The sequence below is a fragment of the Manis pentadactyla genome, chromosome 15 (genome assembly GCF_030020395.1).
Source record: "Manis pentadactyla isolate mManPen7 chromosome 15, mManPen7.hap1, whole genome shotgun sequence".
Classification (NCBI taxonomy): Eukaryota; Metazoa; Chordata; class Mammalia; order Pholidota; family Manidae; genus Manis; species Manis pentadactyla.
Window position 1 is genome coordinate 18,352,936 of NC_080033.1, and position 17,089 is coordinate 18,370,024.

Genomic DNA, 17,089 nt, shown 5'->3' on the forward strand with positions numbered 1-17,089 from the left:
CAGCTTAAGGGCCTTCGCTGGCCTCTCCTCCCCGTCAGTTGTTTCCACGGGGTCCTGAAGCCGGTTCCGCTTCATGTGGGCATTGCCACTACAGATCTTATCAAACACCCTGCAGAGTCAGCAGAGGAAACGGGTCAGAGCAGGGGGAAGGTGGGCTGAGGGCCCACGGAGACAGAGGGCAGGCTGTACGGGTGCATCCGGGGACAGGGCTGGTGCCCACCTCTCACACTCCCCACAGGGAAAAGTGCCTTGGCCCTGGACACGCCCCGGAGGCTAAGGGGTCCGCTTGGGAGCAGCAGTTGGGTTGGCGGTGATGAAGGATTCTCCCCTGCAACTCTCCATCTCTGTCTTCAACTCAGGGGTTGGATGGTGGTTGGGTCTCTTCTTAGGGCTGCAAGTGGCCTGCAGAAGGGGCAGAAATGACATCAGGGTGCCGATCTTCCACCCTTCTGACAGTGATGCTTTCCTCTGTAGGGGCCCCTTCCCCACCCCGACCTGGGTGGTCAGTAGGTCTTCAGACCAGCACTGAACTCCAGTGAGACCCCCTTGTCCCAGAATCCCCTACCTTTGCTTCTGTTGGGTCTGCCTCGGCCAGCTTTCTTTTGACCCTCTTTTTCTGTCCTGGGGCCAGAGAAGAGGTAGTAAACCTGACCCTCTTTTTCCAGGTGTAGTAATATTCTACACACTGGGCCACGGTCTTTGTCTGGACCTGGTGAAAGAAAACAGCAGCGGGCTTTGGGCACTGCCTCACACGCCCCCTCGCCATGGGGCTAGGCACTTTCTGAAAGCTCTCCTGGAATGTCTCTCCTGTTGGGCTTGGCACACCCCTGGGCTACAAGGAGCACAGAAGCACAGAGTCCTGCTGGTGATGAGGGGCTCAGGGTAAAGCTGCCATACCCAGCACCGTCCAAGCTCTGCACATTCTCTGAGCCCCAAGTCAATCCCGGGAGGCCTTCCCTATGGGAAGGTGTACACGAGGGCTCCCTACACAGGTGCTCACTGTGACATCAGGCCTAATGGCTCTGCATTTACCAACTGGGACTGCCTGCAGCAGGATGCCCTCATCAGCAGGTACCACAAAGCCTTTGCAACAGCCAGGCAGAGCCCTGCAGTGCAGAGGTAGGCGGCCCACGAGAGGAGGAGGGGGTTTTGAGGGCACAGTCGGATCCTTGGGCATTCAGACTCCAACATGTGCTCTCCCCCCACTAAGAATGGACCCCATTAATAATAACTTCTGTAAAAACAAAGCAGAACAGGAAAGTTTAATTGCTCTAGGAAGGCTATTTCTCAGGAAAATTAAATTGGCCATTTAAGATGTGGGGCTCACTTCAGAAAATACTTTCTCCATGTGATTTTTCAGCTCTGTATATCTTCAAAGACTAGGAGCCAGAGTAGTAAATCCTCTGCCTAAGAGATATCACTATGTTAGAAGAAAAAAAAAGAACTTGGACTTCTGCTTCCAAACAAGATGGAGCAGCAGGAGCTACACTGACCTTCCCATTGAAAACAATGAGAAGAAACAGTCAAAATGTCTGAAATGATGTTTGGTGAGACACTAGGCAAGCCAAGAACAAGTCTTTCTGAGAGACAGAAAATAAGCCCCCACTGTCCCTACACACTACACCCTGAGTGAGTTTCCAGGCCATGGTCTGGGGAGAGGGGTCCAGGCAGAGCCCGGTGGCCTTCCTGAGCTGAGATGGGAGGGAGGGTTCTGGGAGAACAAGGCGGTGAGAGTTCACAGGACAAGGCAGGACAGGGAAGAGAGCTGCACAGAGGAAACTTCCACAGATCTGGGGGGTGCTCCCCTCGAGCGTTCAGCAATGTGCTGACCAGCATATGCATATGAGGTGGCCCAAAACTGGGTAAAGAACCACCTGGAAGAAGTAGATGAAAAGGCACTTTCTTTAAAAAGTTCAGTGTACACCTATCATGTGAGCCACTCATTCCTTTCCTAAGTATTTACCACCCTCCCTGCCACCAACAGTACTTGGTCATGTAGAGATTTGAATGTGAATGTTCACAGCAGCTTTATTTATAATTGCAGATACCTGGAAACCACGCAGATGTCCCTCAATAGGTGAATGATTAAACAAACTGTGTTACATCCACACAATGGAATACTCCTCAGCAAGAAAAAGGGTCCACACAATAACATGGATGGACCTCAAAATAGTGATGCTGAGTGTAAGAAGCCACACAAGGCAGACAAGCAGTGCACATGCTGCAGGATTGATAGAAAACACTGGAAAATGCAAACTTACTTATAGTGACAGAAAGAAGATAAGGAGGTGATTAGGGACAGGGGTGGTAGGAAAAAGGGATTTATCACGGGGGCAGGAGGAACCTTTTGGGGGTGATGAATGTGTTTCTTATCTTGATCATGGTGATGGTTTTGCAGGTATAAATATGTCAAAACATCAAATCTTACATTTTGGTTACGTGCAGTTTTGTGTGTATCAAGTTAAAAGAACAAAAAACATCAGCAGACATTAAGTATAGTATGTTCACATCCTTTTCTAAATACATGTGTATATGCACGTAAGATCTGAACAGGGAAAGAAATGCCTGAGGTGCCCAGCCAAAGTCAGAGGTCATCATTCAGAAGTAGGACGACGGGGATGGGTGCGGAGGGCTTTGAGCACGTGATGGCATTTCTGTACTGTCTGGAGTTGTTCACATCAATGGCTTTATAAACTACAAGCAGTTTACAGTGTGAACAGCGTGTCACCCGGATAGGCCCTCCAGCTCTAGCTCAGCTCAGCGGTGTGAGATGAGGCCTTGTCTACACCAGCCCACCCACGTACACCTTACCATCTGGTGTATCAAGGAAAAGTTGTTCTTATGAGCCTGGAATGCCTTATTAAACAGCTCCTTCTCTGTGGGGGTCCAGACGTCTGAACCTATCGGAGAAACAGGAGGGAGAAGGACAGTTCTGCGGCCGCAGCCATGGCTGAAATGCAGCCTGCCCTTTTTAAAGCTGTCATTACCAAGTACCAAGTATGTGCCAAGAATTCTGTTTTATCTCATACAATCCTTAGAAAAACCTTAGCAGGTTGGGATCAGTACTATCCCCACTTTACAGATGCAATATCAAGGCTTCCATTGGTTAACAGACTTGCCAATGGGAGGCAGCAACCCCCAGTTGCCTGACTCCCAGGCTGGGGTGCTCAGCCACTGCATCTGAGCCCGCCTTCACCTCTCCCTGGCCAGGGGATCCCTTTCCTGGCTGGGCACAGACGGTGAGGGAACCACTGGAAGGGGGAAGGGAGGACCCAGCCAGGAGAGACAGGCACCCCCTGAGGTCCCCTGGAGAGGAAAGGCCCTTCTGGAAAGGCAGGAGAAGGAGGGCCCCAAGAGAACACCCAGAGGCACAAGCAGAGCCTGCCGCTGAGACTGACTGGCTCCCGGGTACTAGCCGGGCACACCCACCCCCGCAGCCTCGCTCCAGTACCTGCGTAGTGATAATCAGCCAGTGGGTGACTCGGTGGCTTCTGGGGTCCGCTGAGTAAGAGGGTCTCTAGGGCCACCTGGAGCAGGAAGGAAAGCAGGCTACTTTCTGAGGGAGGGAAGGTGAGGTGGAGGCCTGCCTTCATTCTTTCATTCATTTGAAAAGCACTGACAGGCCATCCCTAAGGCCTCCCTCGCTCCACGGCTACTCAGCGCGTGGTGGGGCCGTGGACTGGCCACAGCCTGTGAACTACAGTGGACATGCCAGCTCCGTCACTACGCATACTGCTGAGTGCAGCTTGTGTTTTTCTCAGTATTGTTTTCTTGATGAAGGAAGCAGCGTGTGGATTTATTCCGGCACCAGCTCCTTCCTTCGTCAAGGACTGGCATTTGTAGGAGCCCTGCCTGTGCCACGCCCCATTGTATTTTATTCATAGCACTAACCACTAACAATTTTTGAAAACAGATTTCCCTTTGACTGTCCTAAAATTAAAACGTAAGCCCCACAGAGAAGGATTTTGTCTCGTTCACCAGTGCAAACCCGATCGGGCCTGGCCGTGGAACCTGTAGGGCCCAGCACACAATGAAAACGCAGGCCCCTTTAAGAAAATTTGTTAATTTCAAAAATGGTGGAGGCAGAGCATTAGTCCAAGGGGGGACTCAAAGCCAGCCGTGACCCAGGGCCACGACACTCATGAGGGCCAACAAACATGTGCTGGTTCCTTGGCTGAGCACCTACTCTGCGCCGCCCACTGCCTTGCAACCTGAGGAACAGTACAGTTGCCAACACTGACACCTGGGGCCCTAACTCAGGTGACTTGACCTCCCTTCCCACTACTCAGAGTGGGACTTTTTATTTTCTAAACTTCAGGATGGTGAAGCGGGTCCTTGGAGGAAGCAGATATTTTTGTTGCATCGGGGGTTTTCGTACATGGGTTTTAAATTAAAAAGATAAAGCTCCATCAATAAACCAGATCAGTGCAGGACCTGAGTCAGTCTACTCGGCTCCACTTCCCCTGCCCCTGCGATCTCGGAGAAACCTGGTGCTCTGCTGCTGCTCCAGGTAAATAACTGACTAACTGGGCCCCATCTACACACTTGCCCTACAACTGACAAGAACATCAACCCCACAGCCACTGGGGAAAAGGATGGGTGGACTTTCTCAGTTTTCATGAGCCGCAAAGCCCACAGATGGCACGTTACATGCAACAGATCCCCAGCCTCAGCAGGGCAGGGGCTTCCCAGGGACCCGCCAAGCCCGCCCCTGCCTCCAGCTCACCGGAACTTCACCCTGGGCCTCGTGCAGGCAGTGCAGAGCGAGCTCCAGGTTGGTGCCCCCTCCTGGCATGGTGCTGGAGCAGGCCAAGTTGCAGAGTTCAGTCACTGTTCCCAGCAAACGTCCCCAGCCGAGCGAGAGAGATGGGAGACACAGGGAGTCAGTGAATGCCGGGGAGGAGATGTCCCCAAAAGCACAGGGAGGGGCTCTTGTCCCTGTCTCCGTCACAGCTCCCTGAAAAGCAGGCATTTGAAGGACAGGGAGGAAGGGCAGAAAACCTTCTCCTGGCACCTGCTCAGGATGGCCTGGCTGGTTACTGCATGAGGAGAATGGGGGGCGGGAGAAGTCCTGGTCCCACAGCCTGCTACCCCACCCAGGAATACTGCTTCTTGGTCCAGGTGAGAACTGAGAGGAGGAACTCCTTGGAGAAGAGGGAAAGGGGGTTACCCTTGGGAATTTGACCCCCATGTCTCAGCCACCTCTATCCTGTGGTTCTGGATTGCTTGACAAATCGTCCCATGGCTTCCAGACGAGAGAAGCTCCATCTTCACCGGTCTCAGCTGGAGGGCGCTCCAGGAGCTCCGGGATCTCGGCCTGAAACTCGCCTCCTATCCTGATGTGTCTGAAATGAGGCCACACACAAGACATGCACATATGACTAAGATGGAAAATAAGACGGAGATGTGTGACGTGCCCTACACTCAGGCCACAACCCTGCTCTGTGGAAACGTCTGTCATCTCCCAGATGCATCTGCTGAGTATTCGTCACCCTGGACAGACATGGACAAGTGTTCTGGATACCATCCAGCTACACTCCCTTCCTCCAATTTTCCTTATCACCACGTTTCTCCCTCAGGTACCCCTCTAGGGGTCCAGGACAGGGGAGGTGTATGCTGATGCCTGGCATGCTTCTAAATCCATGGCTACATCCCTCTAGTCACATTCCATGGATACTCAAGCCTCACATGTGCCATCAACAGTTCTACCTATATCCCCAGGGTCCTGGGCATTTGTCCCCATGGGCCCAACTATGGGATGCCCAGAAAGAAGGAACATTGGAGGAATTCCCACATACACCCAGAGAAATCTACCACTTCTCTCCCAGAGAGAAGCTAACGCCCCTGTGAGGAAGGAGCTCTGGGGGAACACAAGGAGGGTAAGAATATCCCCACTTTGGTAGGACCCCCAGGTTCTAAGTCTGTTCCAACTCACGGTTCAGTGCTGAGCTCCGTGTCATCCTCGAATGCACAGATGCCAGAAGAGTCATTCACTAGATCTAGAAAACATGCCACAGAAAGCTTCAAGAACACGGACTGGAAGTGATGCAGGGTCACCTTCTGCCTGCCTTTGTAGAGCAGCTGAAAGCAGGGTTTCCAAGATTGCAAGGTCGGGAGCTCCCTCAGAACACTAACAACAGAACTACCGTATGATCCAGCAACCCCACTTGTGGGTACTGACCCAGAAGGACTGAAATCAGGCTCTCAAAGAGACACCTGCACTCCCATGTTCACTGCAACGTGATTCACAATAGCTAAGATGTCGAAACAACCAAGATGCCCATCGACATATGAATGGGGAAAGAATATGTGGTTTATACATACAATGGAATCCTATTTAGCATTGAAAAAAGGAAATTTTGCAATATGCAACAATGTGGATGAACCCCTTGAGAATATTAAATGAAATAAGCCAGTCACAGAAAGAGAAATACTGCATGAATGCAACTTAACATATAGTATCTAAAATAGTCAAATCCATATAAAAAGAGTGGAATGGTGGTGTCTAGGTTTAGGGTTGTGGGAAATGGGGTGTTACTAACCAAGGAATGTAAAGTCTCAGTTAAGCCAGATGAATAAAGTCTAGAGATCTGCTGTATGGCACTACAAACAATACTATATTGAACACTTAAAAGATTTGTTAGAGGGTAGGTCTTATGTTCACTCTTCTTGTCACAACAATAATTGTTAAAAAGATCATGAGGAATAGGACTAGGACTTCTGAAAATGCAAAGAGTAAAGAAACAAATTAACAGGTAAAACTTATTTTAAAAGCAGTTAAAGTCTCCAGAAGTTATCCTAAAGTTATACAGCATTTTAAGAAATATTCATTCAGGACAACTGAGTAAATGTCGGTAAGAATAGTGAGTTTGTGGCACCTGAGCCATGACTTTTTCCCTTACCTACCAACCCCATGCACTGTGTATCAGAAGCTATACTTGGAGGGCTCTACTCCAGGGAGGTGCAGCCAGGGACACAGGGGGTCCCTCTCCTCCCAGCTCTCATGCCTAAAGAGCTAAAGAAAGGTACAATGAAAAATACTCATCAAAGAGAGAATACTATTAAGAGGTAGAAATTGTTTTTCTTTCGAACCAAATGGAAATCTTGGAGTTAAGAACAATAACCAAAATGTAGATTTGAGCTGGCGGAGGTAACCAGCAGCCAACTTAAAGCGAGATCCATGGAGATTATGGATTTTGAAGAACAGAGAGAAAAATTAATGAATGAAGGAAAGCGAAGAGCCACAGAGAAATGTGGGGCATCAATAAGTGCAGCAACACATGCAATGGGAATACAAGGAGGAGTGGAGAAAGGAACAGAAAAATATTTAAAGTATTTAATGGCAGAAAATGCACAAAATGTGATGAAAAAACAATACATACATCCAAGAAACTCTATAAACTCCAAGTAGCATAAACACAAAGAGCTCTCCGTCTGGGCACATCATAGGCAAAATACTGAAAGCCAAAGATAAAGATCTTGAAGGAAAAAAGAGAAAAATAACGTGATATACATGTACACTCCAGTAAGATTAACAGCTGACTTCTCATCGGACATGATAGCAATTGGAAGGCAGTGGGTACAACATGTTCTCATTGCTGGAAGTAAAAACTCAAACAAGAATCTTATATCCAGCAAATTACCTTTCACAAATGAAGGTGAAAAAAGACATCCTTAGGTAAATAAAAACTGAGGAAACTTGTTGCTAGCAGACATGTCTTACAAGGAACATTAAAGGGAGAGAATTATTCAGCCATGAAAAGAAATGAAGTTCTGATATACACAACATGGGTGAAACCTTAAGTTTTCATGCTAACTGGAAGAAAACACAAAGAAGCACACATTGTATGATTCCCACTTATATGAAATGTCCAGAAGAGCCGAGCCTACAGGACAGAAAGTAGATTCGTGGTTACCTACGGCTGGGGACAGGGCTCCCTTGGGACATGATGAAAATATCTGAAAATTGATGGTAGCAACGGTGGCACAGCTCTGTGAATATACCAACCACCACTGTATTGGGCATTTTAACAGGATGAATTGTATGACATGTGAATTACACCTCCACAATGAAAATAAATACTACAGGAAGTTCTTCAGACTGAAAAAGAAAATGACATGAGATAGTAATCTGAATCCAAACAAACAAAAAACACTGGTAAATGTACTTCTATAGGTAATTATAAAAGTCAGTATAATTGCATTTTTTTCTCTTTTCTTAATTGACTTAAAAAGTAATTGCATAAAACACTACTGTTATAGGCCTGTAATTTATAAACATATATATGACAACAACAGCACAACAAAGGGGAGACGCATTGGAGTAAAGAAATAACACTCCATACAGTAACTCAAATCCACAGGAATAAATGAAGAGATGAGAAATGGTAACTAAAAATGTTATATAACAAACTGTATAAAGAATGCTTGCTTTCCTTTATTCCCTCAGTTTTGGTTCCATAATACAAATTCATATAATGTAAGAATTAATGTATTGCTGGGTTTATACACCCACACACATACATATATAATGTACATATATAAATAATAAAAGCCAAAGGGTTAGGAGAAATTGAGCTCCATAGGAGTAGCATCTCTGTATTTCACTGTAAGTTATTATACATCTGAACAGATTCTGATGACATTAAGATGTAATTTTACATCATATAGGAACCACTAAGGAAGGATTAAGAAAAACATGAAAAGATAAAGGAATTAAAATGTTACAATAGAAAATACTTAATACATAAGTAAGCCAGAATAGAGGAATATTAGGAGGAAAAGGCAAGGTACATTCAGAAAAGGAAATGCATAATGGCAAATGTAAACCTCCCTATATCAATGTAACATTAAATGACACCGGATTGAATAAACCAATCAAAATGCACGGTTTGTCACATTAGATAAAAAATGTATGATCCAACTAATATTATCTATAGGAAACATGGTTTATTTTAAAAAACACAAGCAGTTTGAAAATACAAAGTCAGAAAATATATACCAAGTAAACAACCTTAAAAGAGGCAGAATGGTACTGTTAGGCTAATTAGACTTTAAAACAAAAAAAACATAGAGATTATGATAAAATTATTGCAGTGATGATAAATAACATTGTAGTCATATCATGAGAAAAACCATCACTTCATCAGGATGTTATGACAATTATAAGCATATATGCACCTAAAAACAGAGTCCAAAAATACATGAAGCAGAAACTGACACAATTGAGTATGAAATACACAATTCAAAACAATAGTTGGAGATGTCAGTACTTGCAGTAATGGATAGGACAACCACACAGAATGAAACAAGACATAGTAACATTTTTGGTGCGTTCCACACAACATCAGTAGAATATATTCTTCTCAAGTGCACATGGGACATTCTTCAGGACAGAACATATTGTAGCTCATAAAACATGTCTCAATAAATTTGAAAGGACCAACTTAATACAAAGCATGTTCTCTGACTGCAGTAGAATTACATTAGAAATCAATAAAAGGAGACAATTTGGAAAATTCACAAATATGTGGAAATAAAACAACACACTCCTCAATAATCAGTGTATTTAAGAAGAAATCAAAAGAGAAATTAGGAAATATTTTGAGATAAAGGAAAGAAGAACATAACATACTAAAACTTATGGAATGTGGCTAATGCAATGCTCCAAGTGAACTTATAGCTGTAACTGTCTGTATTAAAAAAGAAGAAAAATCTAAAATCACTATGGTCAGTTGATTTCCACAAAGGTGCCACACCAGCTCAATGGGGGAAAGAATAATCTCTTTAACAAGCGGTGCTGGAACAACTGATATCCCAACAGAAAAGAATGAAGTTAGACTCCTATCTCACATAATATAGAAAAGGTAAGTTAAAATTGATCCAAGACCTAAATGTAAAAGTTAAAATCATAAAACTCTTAGAAGAAAAAGGAGCAAAAGTCAGCATAATTGCATATTTCTTCTCTTTTCTTAACTGACTTAAAGTGACTTTTGGTCAGGCAAAACCGTAGATACAACACCAAAAGCACAAGTGACAAAAAATAAAAACTCTTGTACCATAAATGCCATAAATAAAATGAAAATACAAGACATGATACAGGAGAGAATTCCCAAATCATATATCTAATAAGGGACTTGCATACAGAATATAAAGGGAGCTCTTACAACTCAGTAATACAAAGATAATAACTCGATTTTAAAAAGGGGCAAAGGATCTGAATAGACATTTCTGAGAAAATACACAAATGGACAATAAGCACATGGGAAGATATCAACATCATTAGCCATTGGAGAAATACACATCAAAACCACAATGAGATATCTTATGCCCACTAGGAGAGTTATAATTGAAAAAGGTAAGAATCGTTGATAAGGATGTGGAAAATTGGAACTTGCGTGCAACGTGCATGGAAATTTATTCCCATGGCTCAGCCATTTTGGAAAACAGTCTGGCAGTTCCTTCAACTGTTAAACATAGTTACCCTGTGACCCAGCAATTCCACTCCTAGGCATAAGCTCAAGAGAAATGAAAGCCTTTGTCCAACAAAAACTTGTATGTGAATGTTCATAACAGCATTATTCACAACCATTAAAAGATGGAAACAGCCCAAATACCCATCAGCTATAAATGGATAAAATGTTGTGTATCCACACAACGGAATATTATTCAGCCATAAAAAGGATTGAAGCACTGTATACGCTGTACCATGGATGAACTTTGAGAACATTATGCTAAATGAATAAACTAAACAACAAATGTCGCATACTGTATGATTCCAATTACATGCAATGTCCAGAGTAAGTGTGTCCATGATAATTAGAGATGATTAATGGTTGCCCAGGGCTGGGGAGACGGGGGCAGTGGGGGGTGTATGACTGCTAATGGATACAGTGCTGCTTCTGGGGTGATGAAATTGCTCTAAAATTACATAGTGCGATGGATGCACAACTCTGAATTTACTAAAACACATTGTATACTTTAATGGGTGATTCATATGGTATGTGAATTATGTACCAATAAAGCTGCTAACAAAATTTTTCAAAAGGACAGGCAGAAGGGTGGTCAGGCTAAATGGCCTCTATATTTTCCTTCTGCCTGTAAAATTCTCAGCACCTAGAAGGCTGCTGGTTCCACATGGTCCTGGGATACCTCTGAGCAGCCATGGGTCACCCAGGCCAGACACAGCCACAGGCCAGAGAGAACACCTGGACCAAATGCTACACATCGAGGTGGATCTGGCCCATCGCAGGCCTGCCGTGTGATGGTCAGAGATGACGGGCCCCAGCCTCACTCACCAAGCTTCCTGCTGATGAGTTTGTCAGGACCAGCCTGAGTGGACATGGAACAGAGAGTGCTGGAATCCAGCCCAGACTCCTCCCGGATGGGGCTGAGCACCAGGGGTGGTGTATCGGGAGAGTGCGGGCACAGTCCCTGCAGGGAGTGGTCCACCAGGAGCACCGGAGACTGCAGGCAGCTCTGGTGGCCTTCTTCAGGGCCCGGCCCCCCAGAGGCAGAAGGGGCGGGAGGTGGGAATGATGCCTTGGGCCGGGGGCGCTTTCTCCGCTTTCTGGGCTGGCTGGTCTCCTCTCCATCTCTCTTCTCCTGGTCTCTGTCCTGTCCCTGGAGAAGAGAATTCAAAGCCACAGGTGGGTGACTTGGGGCCACTTGTGCACAGCTCAGTCTTCAAGCGGGTGTGAGCACCGGCAAGGGCACTGCCCACAGAGCCAGAGGGAAACGTAACACCCAACACCCCTGTCTGAGCCGGGCTCAGCAAGGGAGCCGAGCATGGCCACCACGCCCGAGCCAGACCCCGGATTCTCGGCCTGGATGGATGATGCCGGAAGCTTCCTCATGTGCCCACCCCCACAAGGAGAGGCCCTGATACAAAGGGTTTTGGAGATGTATGAGGCCAGGGTCAAGTTGGTACAATGACTGGCACTTAGAGATGGGGCCTGAGATGCAGTGCAACAGCATGACAAAATGAAAAATGACCACAGCTCCATGAGATGGACAAGTGGATCTATGCAACCTGTTGCCCCGCCTGGAGGGGGCTTCTCCTGGTGGGGCCCTCCAGTCCAGGCTGCAATGGCTGATCCCATGAACTTACATCTCTTACCCACCTGCACACAATCTCCCCTCTTTCTGCCAGTCTTACTGCTCCTCATCCTCCAGGTCTCAACTCTGACCCCCTCCTCCAGGATGTCCCCCTTGACCTCCTCAGGCAGGGTCTCTGGTGTCCCCTCAGTCCCTCTGCTCCCCCTCCTAGCCCAGCCCAGTCTGAGTCCTCACTGCCTGGCATGGGTCCATCTACTCGCATGGACTGGGAGCCCCAGGAGGCCTGGCTGGGGCCATCCCTGTCACCAAGGTGTCCCCAGTACTGTCCCCACAGCGCCGGCACAGAAGGTGAATGAATGAATGAATGTGCAAGCTAAGCTGTTCTGGAGAGAAGATTTTTTGTGGCATCTGGTTTGGGCTCTGCCCGTGGCTTCCACTGGCAAGTTGTGCAGGAAGCAGTGGGAAGAAAGTGGACCAACCAGCACCCACCTTGGCTGTGCTTCCCAGGCGCCAGCTCACTAGGCCCAGAGGCATCCCCAGAGGAGCTGTGCTCATGCTGTCTGGGGGCTTCATGGCTCCTGGGGGGCCCTGTGCCTCCACCTCCACCCTCAGCGCCTGACTCAGAGGCTTGAAAAACTCTGTGCCTGACACCTAAACACAGGAAGAGATGGCAGCGTAAGAGGAACTGTAGGCAGGTGGCAGAGAGGCTGCTCCAGGCTCAAGCACGGGCCTGCCCCCCAGAGCAGCGCAGCCTGACCCCTGGTCCCTGCCCAGGCTTCCCCAGGAGGACGCCTCCATCCTGAGACCATGACACCCAGCCACTGACTCCCTCCCCCAAAGCCTGTGAGCGCCCTGCGAGCACAGAACCTACTGCGCGCGCCCCTTCACCTGCTGGTCCTGGTTCCCTCGAGGTGGCAGCCACTGGTCGTTGGTAAAACACATATGGCTGATCAGCCTTTCCTCTGTATAAAACATCTGGCTGCAATTCTTGCAGACATACGTGCTCCTTGGCTCTGCCCAGTCTGCAGGGCCTCCATTTTGCTGCATACTATGGAGAGACACACCAGGGGGGAAGAACTGGGGAAAGGGACTCCACCCCTGTATCCTCTGTTTTTTTCTTTTTTTTCTTTTAAGTCTGATCCACTGACAACTCTCGATGAATCCCCAGAAATGGAGACGATACCCCCTTCCTTCGTGGCCTGGCATGTACCTCTTCAGGGCTGAAGCATCCAGAGCTCACTCGCCCAAGGCCAGCACATAAAAGCCCCCAGAGGACTCCTGATGGGTTGAGCCCCCAGGCCTGGCAGGGAGGGGCTTCCGAACTTACCATCCACCTGCTGCCATGCTCTCCTCCTTCACTGGATCGGGGAGCCGGTAGGTATTTCCATCCTGAAGAAGAAAATACATCTGAGCCGACATATCAAAAACGAGGCAAATGCAAGAACTAAAACTACAAGGTGCCGAGAAGAAAACACAGGTGTGACTCCATGACCTTGGATTAGGCCATGCTTTCTTGGATGACACAGAAAGAGAACAAACTGGACTTATCAAAACTTAAAACTTCCCTGCATCAAGGGACACCATCAAGAAAGTAAGAACCCACAGAATGGGAGAAAGTCATTACACGTTATACATCTCATAAGGGCCTTGTATGTACAATACATAAAGAACTCTTACAGTCTAACAAAAGTCAAATAACCCAGTTCAAAAATGGGCAAAGGATATGAACAGACACCAAACCAAAGAAGACATGAATGGCTGATAAGCACATGAAAAGATGCTCAGCACCATCAGCCATTAGAGCCTCGTGAGTCAGACCATGATGAGGCAGCACCTCACACCCACTAGAATGGCTATGGTAAAAAAAAAAAATTGGACAATAGCAAGTGCTGATGAGGCTGTGGAGAAATCAGAGCCCTCGTCCACCGAGGATAGGGATGTGAAAGGCTGCAACTGCTTTGGAAAAGCCTGGCAGCTTCTCAGATGGTTAAGCACAGAGCTACCCCATGAACTGATAATCCCACCCCTAGGTCATTCCCAAGAGAAATGAAAATGTATGTCCCCACAAAAACTTGTATGAATGCTCACAGAAGCACTATTCACGATGGCCAAGACGTGGAAACAACCCAAATGGCCATCAACTGATGAATAAACAAAATGTGATGTATCCACACAATGGAGTATTATTCATACATAAAAAGGAGCGAAGCGTGGCATATGCTACAACATGAATGAAGTTTGAAAACATTATGCTGAGTGGAAGAAGGCAGACATTAAAGGCCACAGTGTATGATTTCAATTATATGAAGTGTCCAGAGTAGGCAAATCCATAGAGACAGGGGTAGATTCACGGTGCCAGGGGCTGGGAGGTTATGGGGAGACCTGGGGGTACAACTAAGGGTGTGGGGTTAATTTCTGGGTTGATGAAAAATGTTGTGGAAAAAGTGGTAATGGTGCACAACCTTTGTTAGTACTACTAAAGATCACCAGATGGTGTGATTTAAAATGGTCAATTAGATGGCATATGAATATTAAAGCTGTTTAAAAACAAAGAGGATACAGCTGTCGGGTGCTAGACCTGAGCACGTCGCAAAGAGAAGCGGTTGACCACCTGGTGCCCAGGTCCTCGTGGCCACCACCTGGGAAGGAACCAGGCTAATGCTGCACAAGTGCTTACACATGTGGTCACCCCTGCCCCACAGCCATAAATGGCATCTCATGCAGGAATACTGAGGGGGAAGGAACTCTACCTTTATATCCTCTGAAGAGTTTGAGGGGGCAAACCCAGAAGGAAGAGAAGGACAAGAGGATAACAAGCAGAAAAAACTCAGTGAGGAAAGGTGACACGGGGCATCCCAGCAACTTTGCAAAGCCTTCATCCTGGCTTTTTTGCGGGGAAGGTTGGTGGGGGGCCATGATCTCTCTGAACCTTCACTTCCCCTCTGTAAAACTGGGTCTGAGGACTCACGGGCACTAAATAAAATGTCTGGACACTCAGAAATTCAGAACCAAGTGATGAGTGAGTCACTCATCTCACAGCATAAAGTCAGGTACCTGGATCCTGTTGGATATCGTCAGCTTGGACTTTGAGTCCTGCGGGGTGTCCACTGAAGGCCCGGCCGATGAGAAGGAGGCCATGGCCACCTGGCTGGGAGAGGCCTCACAGCGCGTATCCATTTTCACCTTCTCCTTCTGGAAGTCCAAGAAACATTGGGCCCACATGTTGCCAGAGAAGAGCCTGTGGCCTCTGCCCTGGGAGCAGGCCAGGCCCTTTGCACCTTTCATGGCCCCCAAGGCCAGGCCATTCTCCACCTGGGCCTGCTTCCCTGGGAGCTGGGCTCCGGCAGGATTGTCCCCACCTAGCTGGGTCGGCCATGGGCCCCCTGTGGGGAGGATGTCCCCCAGGTCTAAGGGCCCTTTCGTGGATCTCAGCTGCTTGGCCAGAGAGGAGACATCTGCATTCCCAGGGGGTTCCCATGGTACAGGAGCCACATTTGGTCCTCCCTTCGGGTCCTGTCTATTGCTGCTGGGCAAGGCCTCCCTGGGGAAGGCGGGCGTGGTTTTTCTCTTGTGGGGCGGGGATCCCTCTGGCTCTGGGTTTGCAGGACCAGGATGGAAGGAGTCAACTGTGGGTGCCAGTGGTGGGGGCTGGTGTGGCCGCGGCCCCTGAAGTGGCTTCAGTGCAGCCTGCTTGCCCTCAGGCACAGCATGCTGGGGGAGGCCACAGCCACCTGGGGTCCAGAGATGATCCACTGGGACTTGGTGATCATCTGGAACACCTGCATCTGCCCTTGACTCACCAGACACTCCTCCGACTTCAGGAACAACTGCCCGGAGAGCAGCGTCGTGTTGTCAGAGGACAGCCCACTCAGCTTCAGGGCCGCCTGGAGGCTGGGCTCCTCCACGTGCTGCCGTGAGCAGGAGTCGCTGTCAGAATCGCTCTTCTTGGAAGCCCTGGTGTCCCCTTCCTCGCCAGCATATCCAGGGCCGCCTGAGGCCTCCCCAGGTGCCTTCAGGAGTGTGGGGGGGAAGGGCAGTGCATCCTCCAGACTGGGGCCACCGCTGGGCGAGGGCTCCCCCATCAGGGAGGTGCTGCTGGGCCTGGGCCCAGACTTGGAGCCCTCCTGAGAGGACACGGAAGTAGGCTTCTGGATGGCAAACACATCATCCCCTTCGCTCTCGGGGCAGCCTGGGAGGTTCTGGAGCCACTGGAAGTTGTGGTTTGAAGGCTCAGCAATGGCAGGTGCTGCCTGGCCTTGGAAGAGAGGCAGGCCAGCCGGCAGGGTCCCACCCTCCTGCCCGCTCTCCAGGGTGGGCGGTAGCTGGGGCGGCCGCTCCGACTCAGCTGGGTCTGGACCACCATCCTCTGCTACCCTGGAGTGAATGGCTGTGAACCCAGTGGCGGGCTCCTTCCACAGGGGGTGACACTCCTCAGGAACATCACTGCCCAGGGTCCCTGGGGCCGCTGGGGTGCAGGGGTAGGGCCCCAGTGAGGGTGGGGAGGGACAGGCTGTGTTTTTCCCTTCCCTGTCATCTGAGGGCCCGGCCAGGACCGGGCCGGAAGATGAGATCTCCTGGTGGACCATGCTGCTTACAATAGAGCGCAGGGGCTCTCGGTTGGGCAAAAGGGGGCCTGGGGACCTGGCTTCTGGAGGCACCAGGGACCGCAGGCCATCCGCAGCAGGCTGGCCGGCCACCTCGTGGGCAGGAGAGGAGTCCCCACAAGCTTCTTCCTCAAGGGGGGCCTCCTTCAGGATGCACAAGCCGTGCTGGACCTCGTAGTGCTGGCGCAGGGAGCGGTCATCACAGTAGCTCTTGCTGCAGCCCTGCTCCCTGCACGCAAAGGGCTTGGTCTTCTGGTGGGTGAGCATGTGCGTAGTCCTGGAGTCACACACGAGAAGGGAGTCAGAGGTTACTGGGGCTCAGCCTCCCACTGCAGGGTCCCGAGCCTGACTCCCCCCACAGTGCTCCCAAGGGGCAGTGGAGCTCAGAACCACAGTTCAGAGCCTGTACTCAGCCCCCAGCTACGGTC

At 48.8% G+C, this 17,089-nt stretch overlaps 1 pseudogene; it reads right to left on the bottom strand.

Annotated features, from left to right (window-relative positions):
• Positions 1-285: 285 nt before the first annotated feature.
• Positions 286-16,943, bottom strand: LOC130681068 (zinc finger protein 541-like; annotated as a pseudogene).
• Between the last annotated feature and the right edge of the window lie 146 nt (positions 16,944-17,089).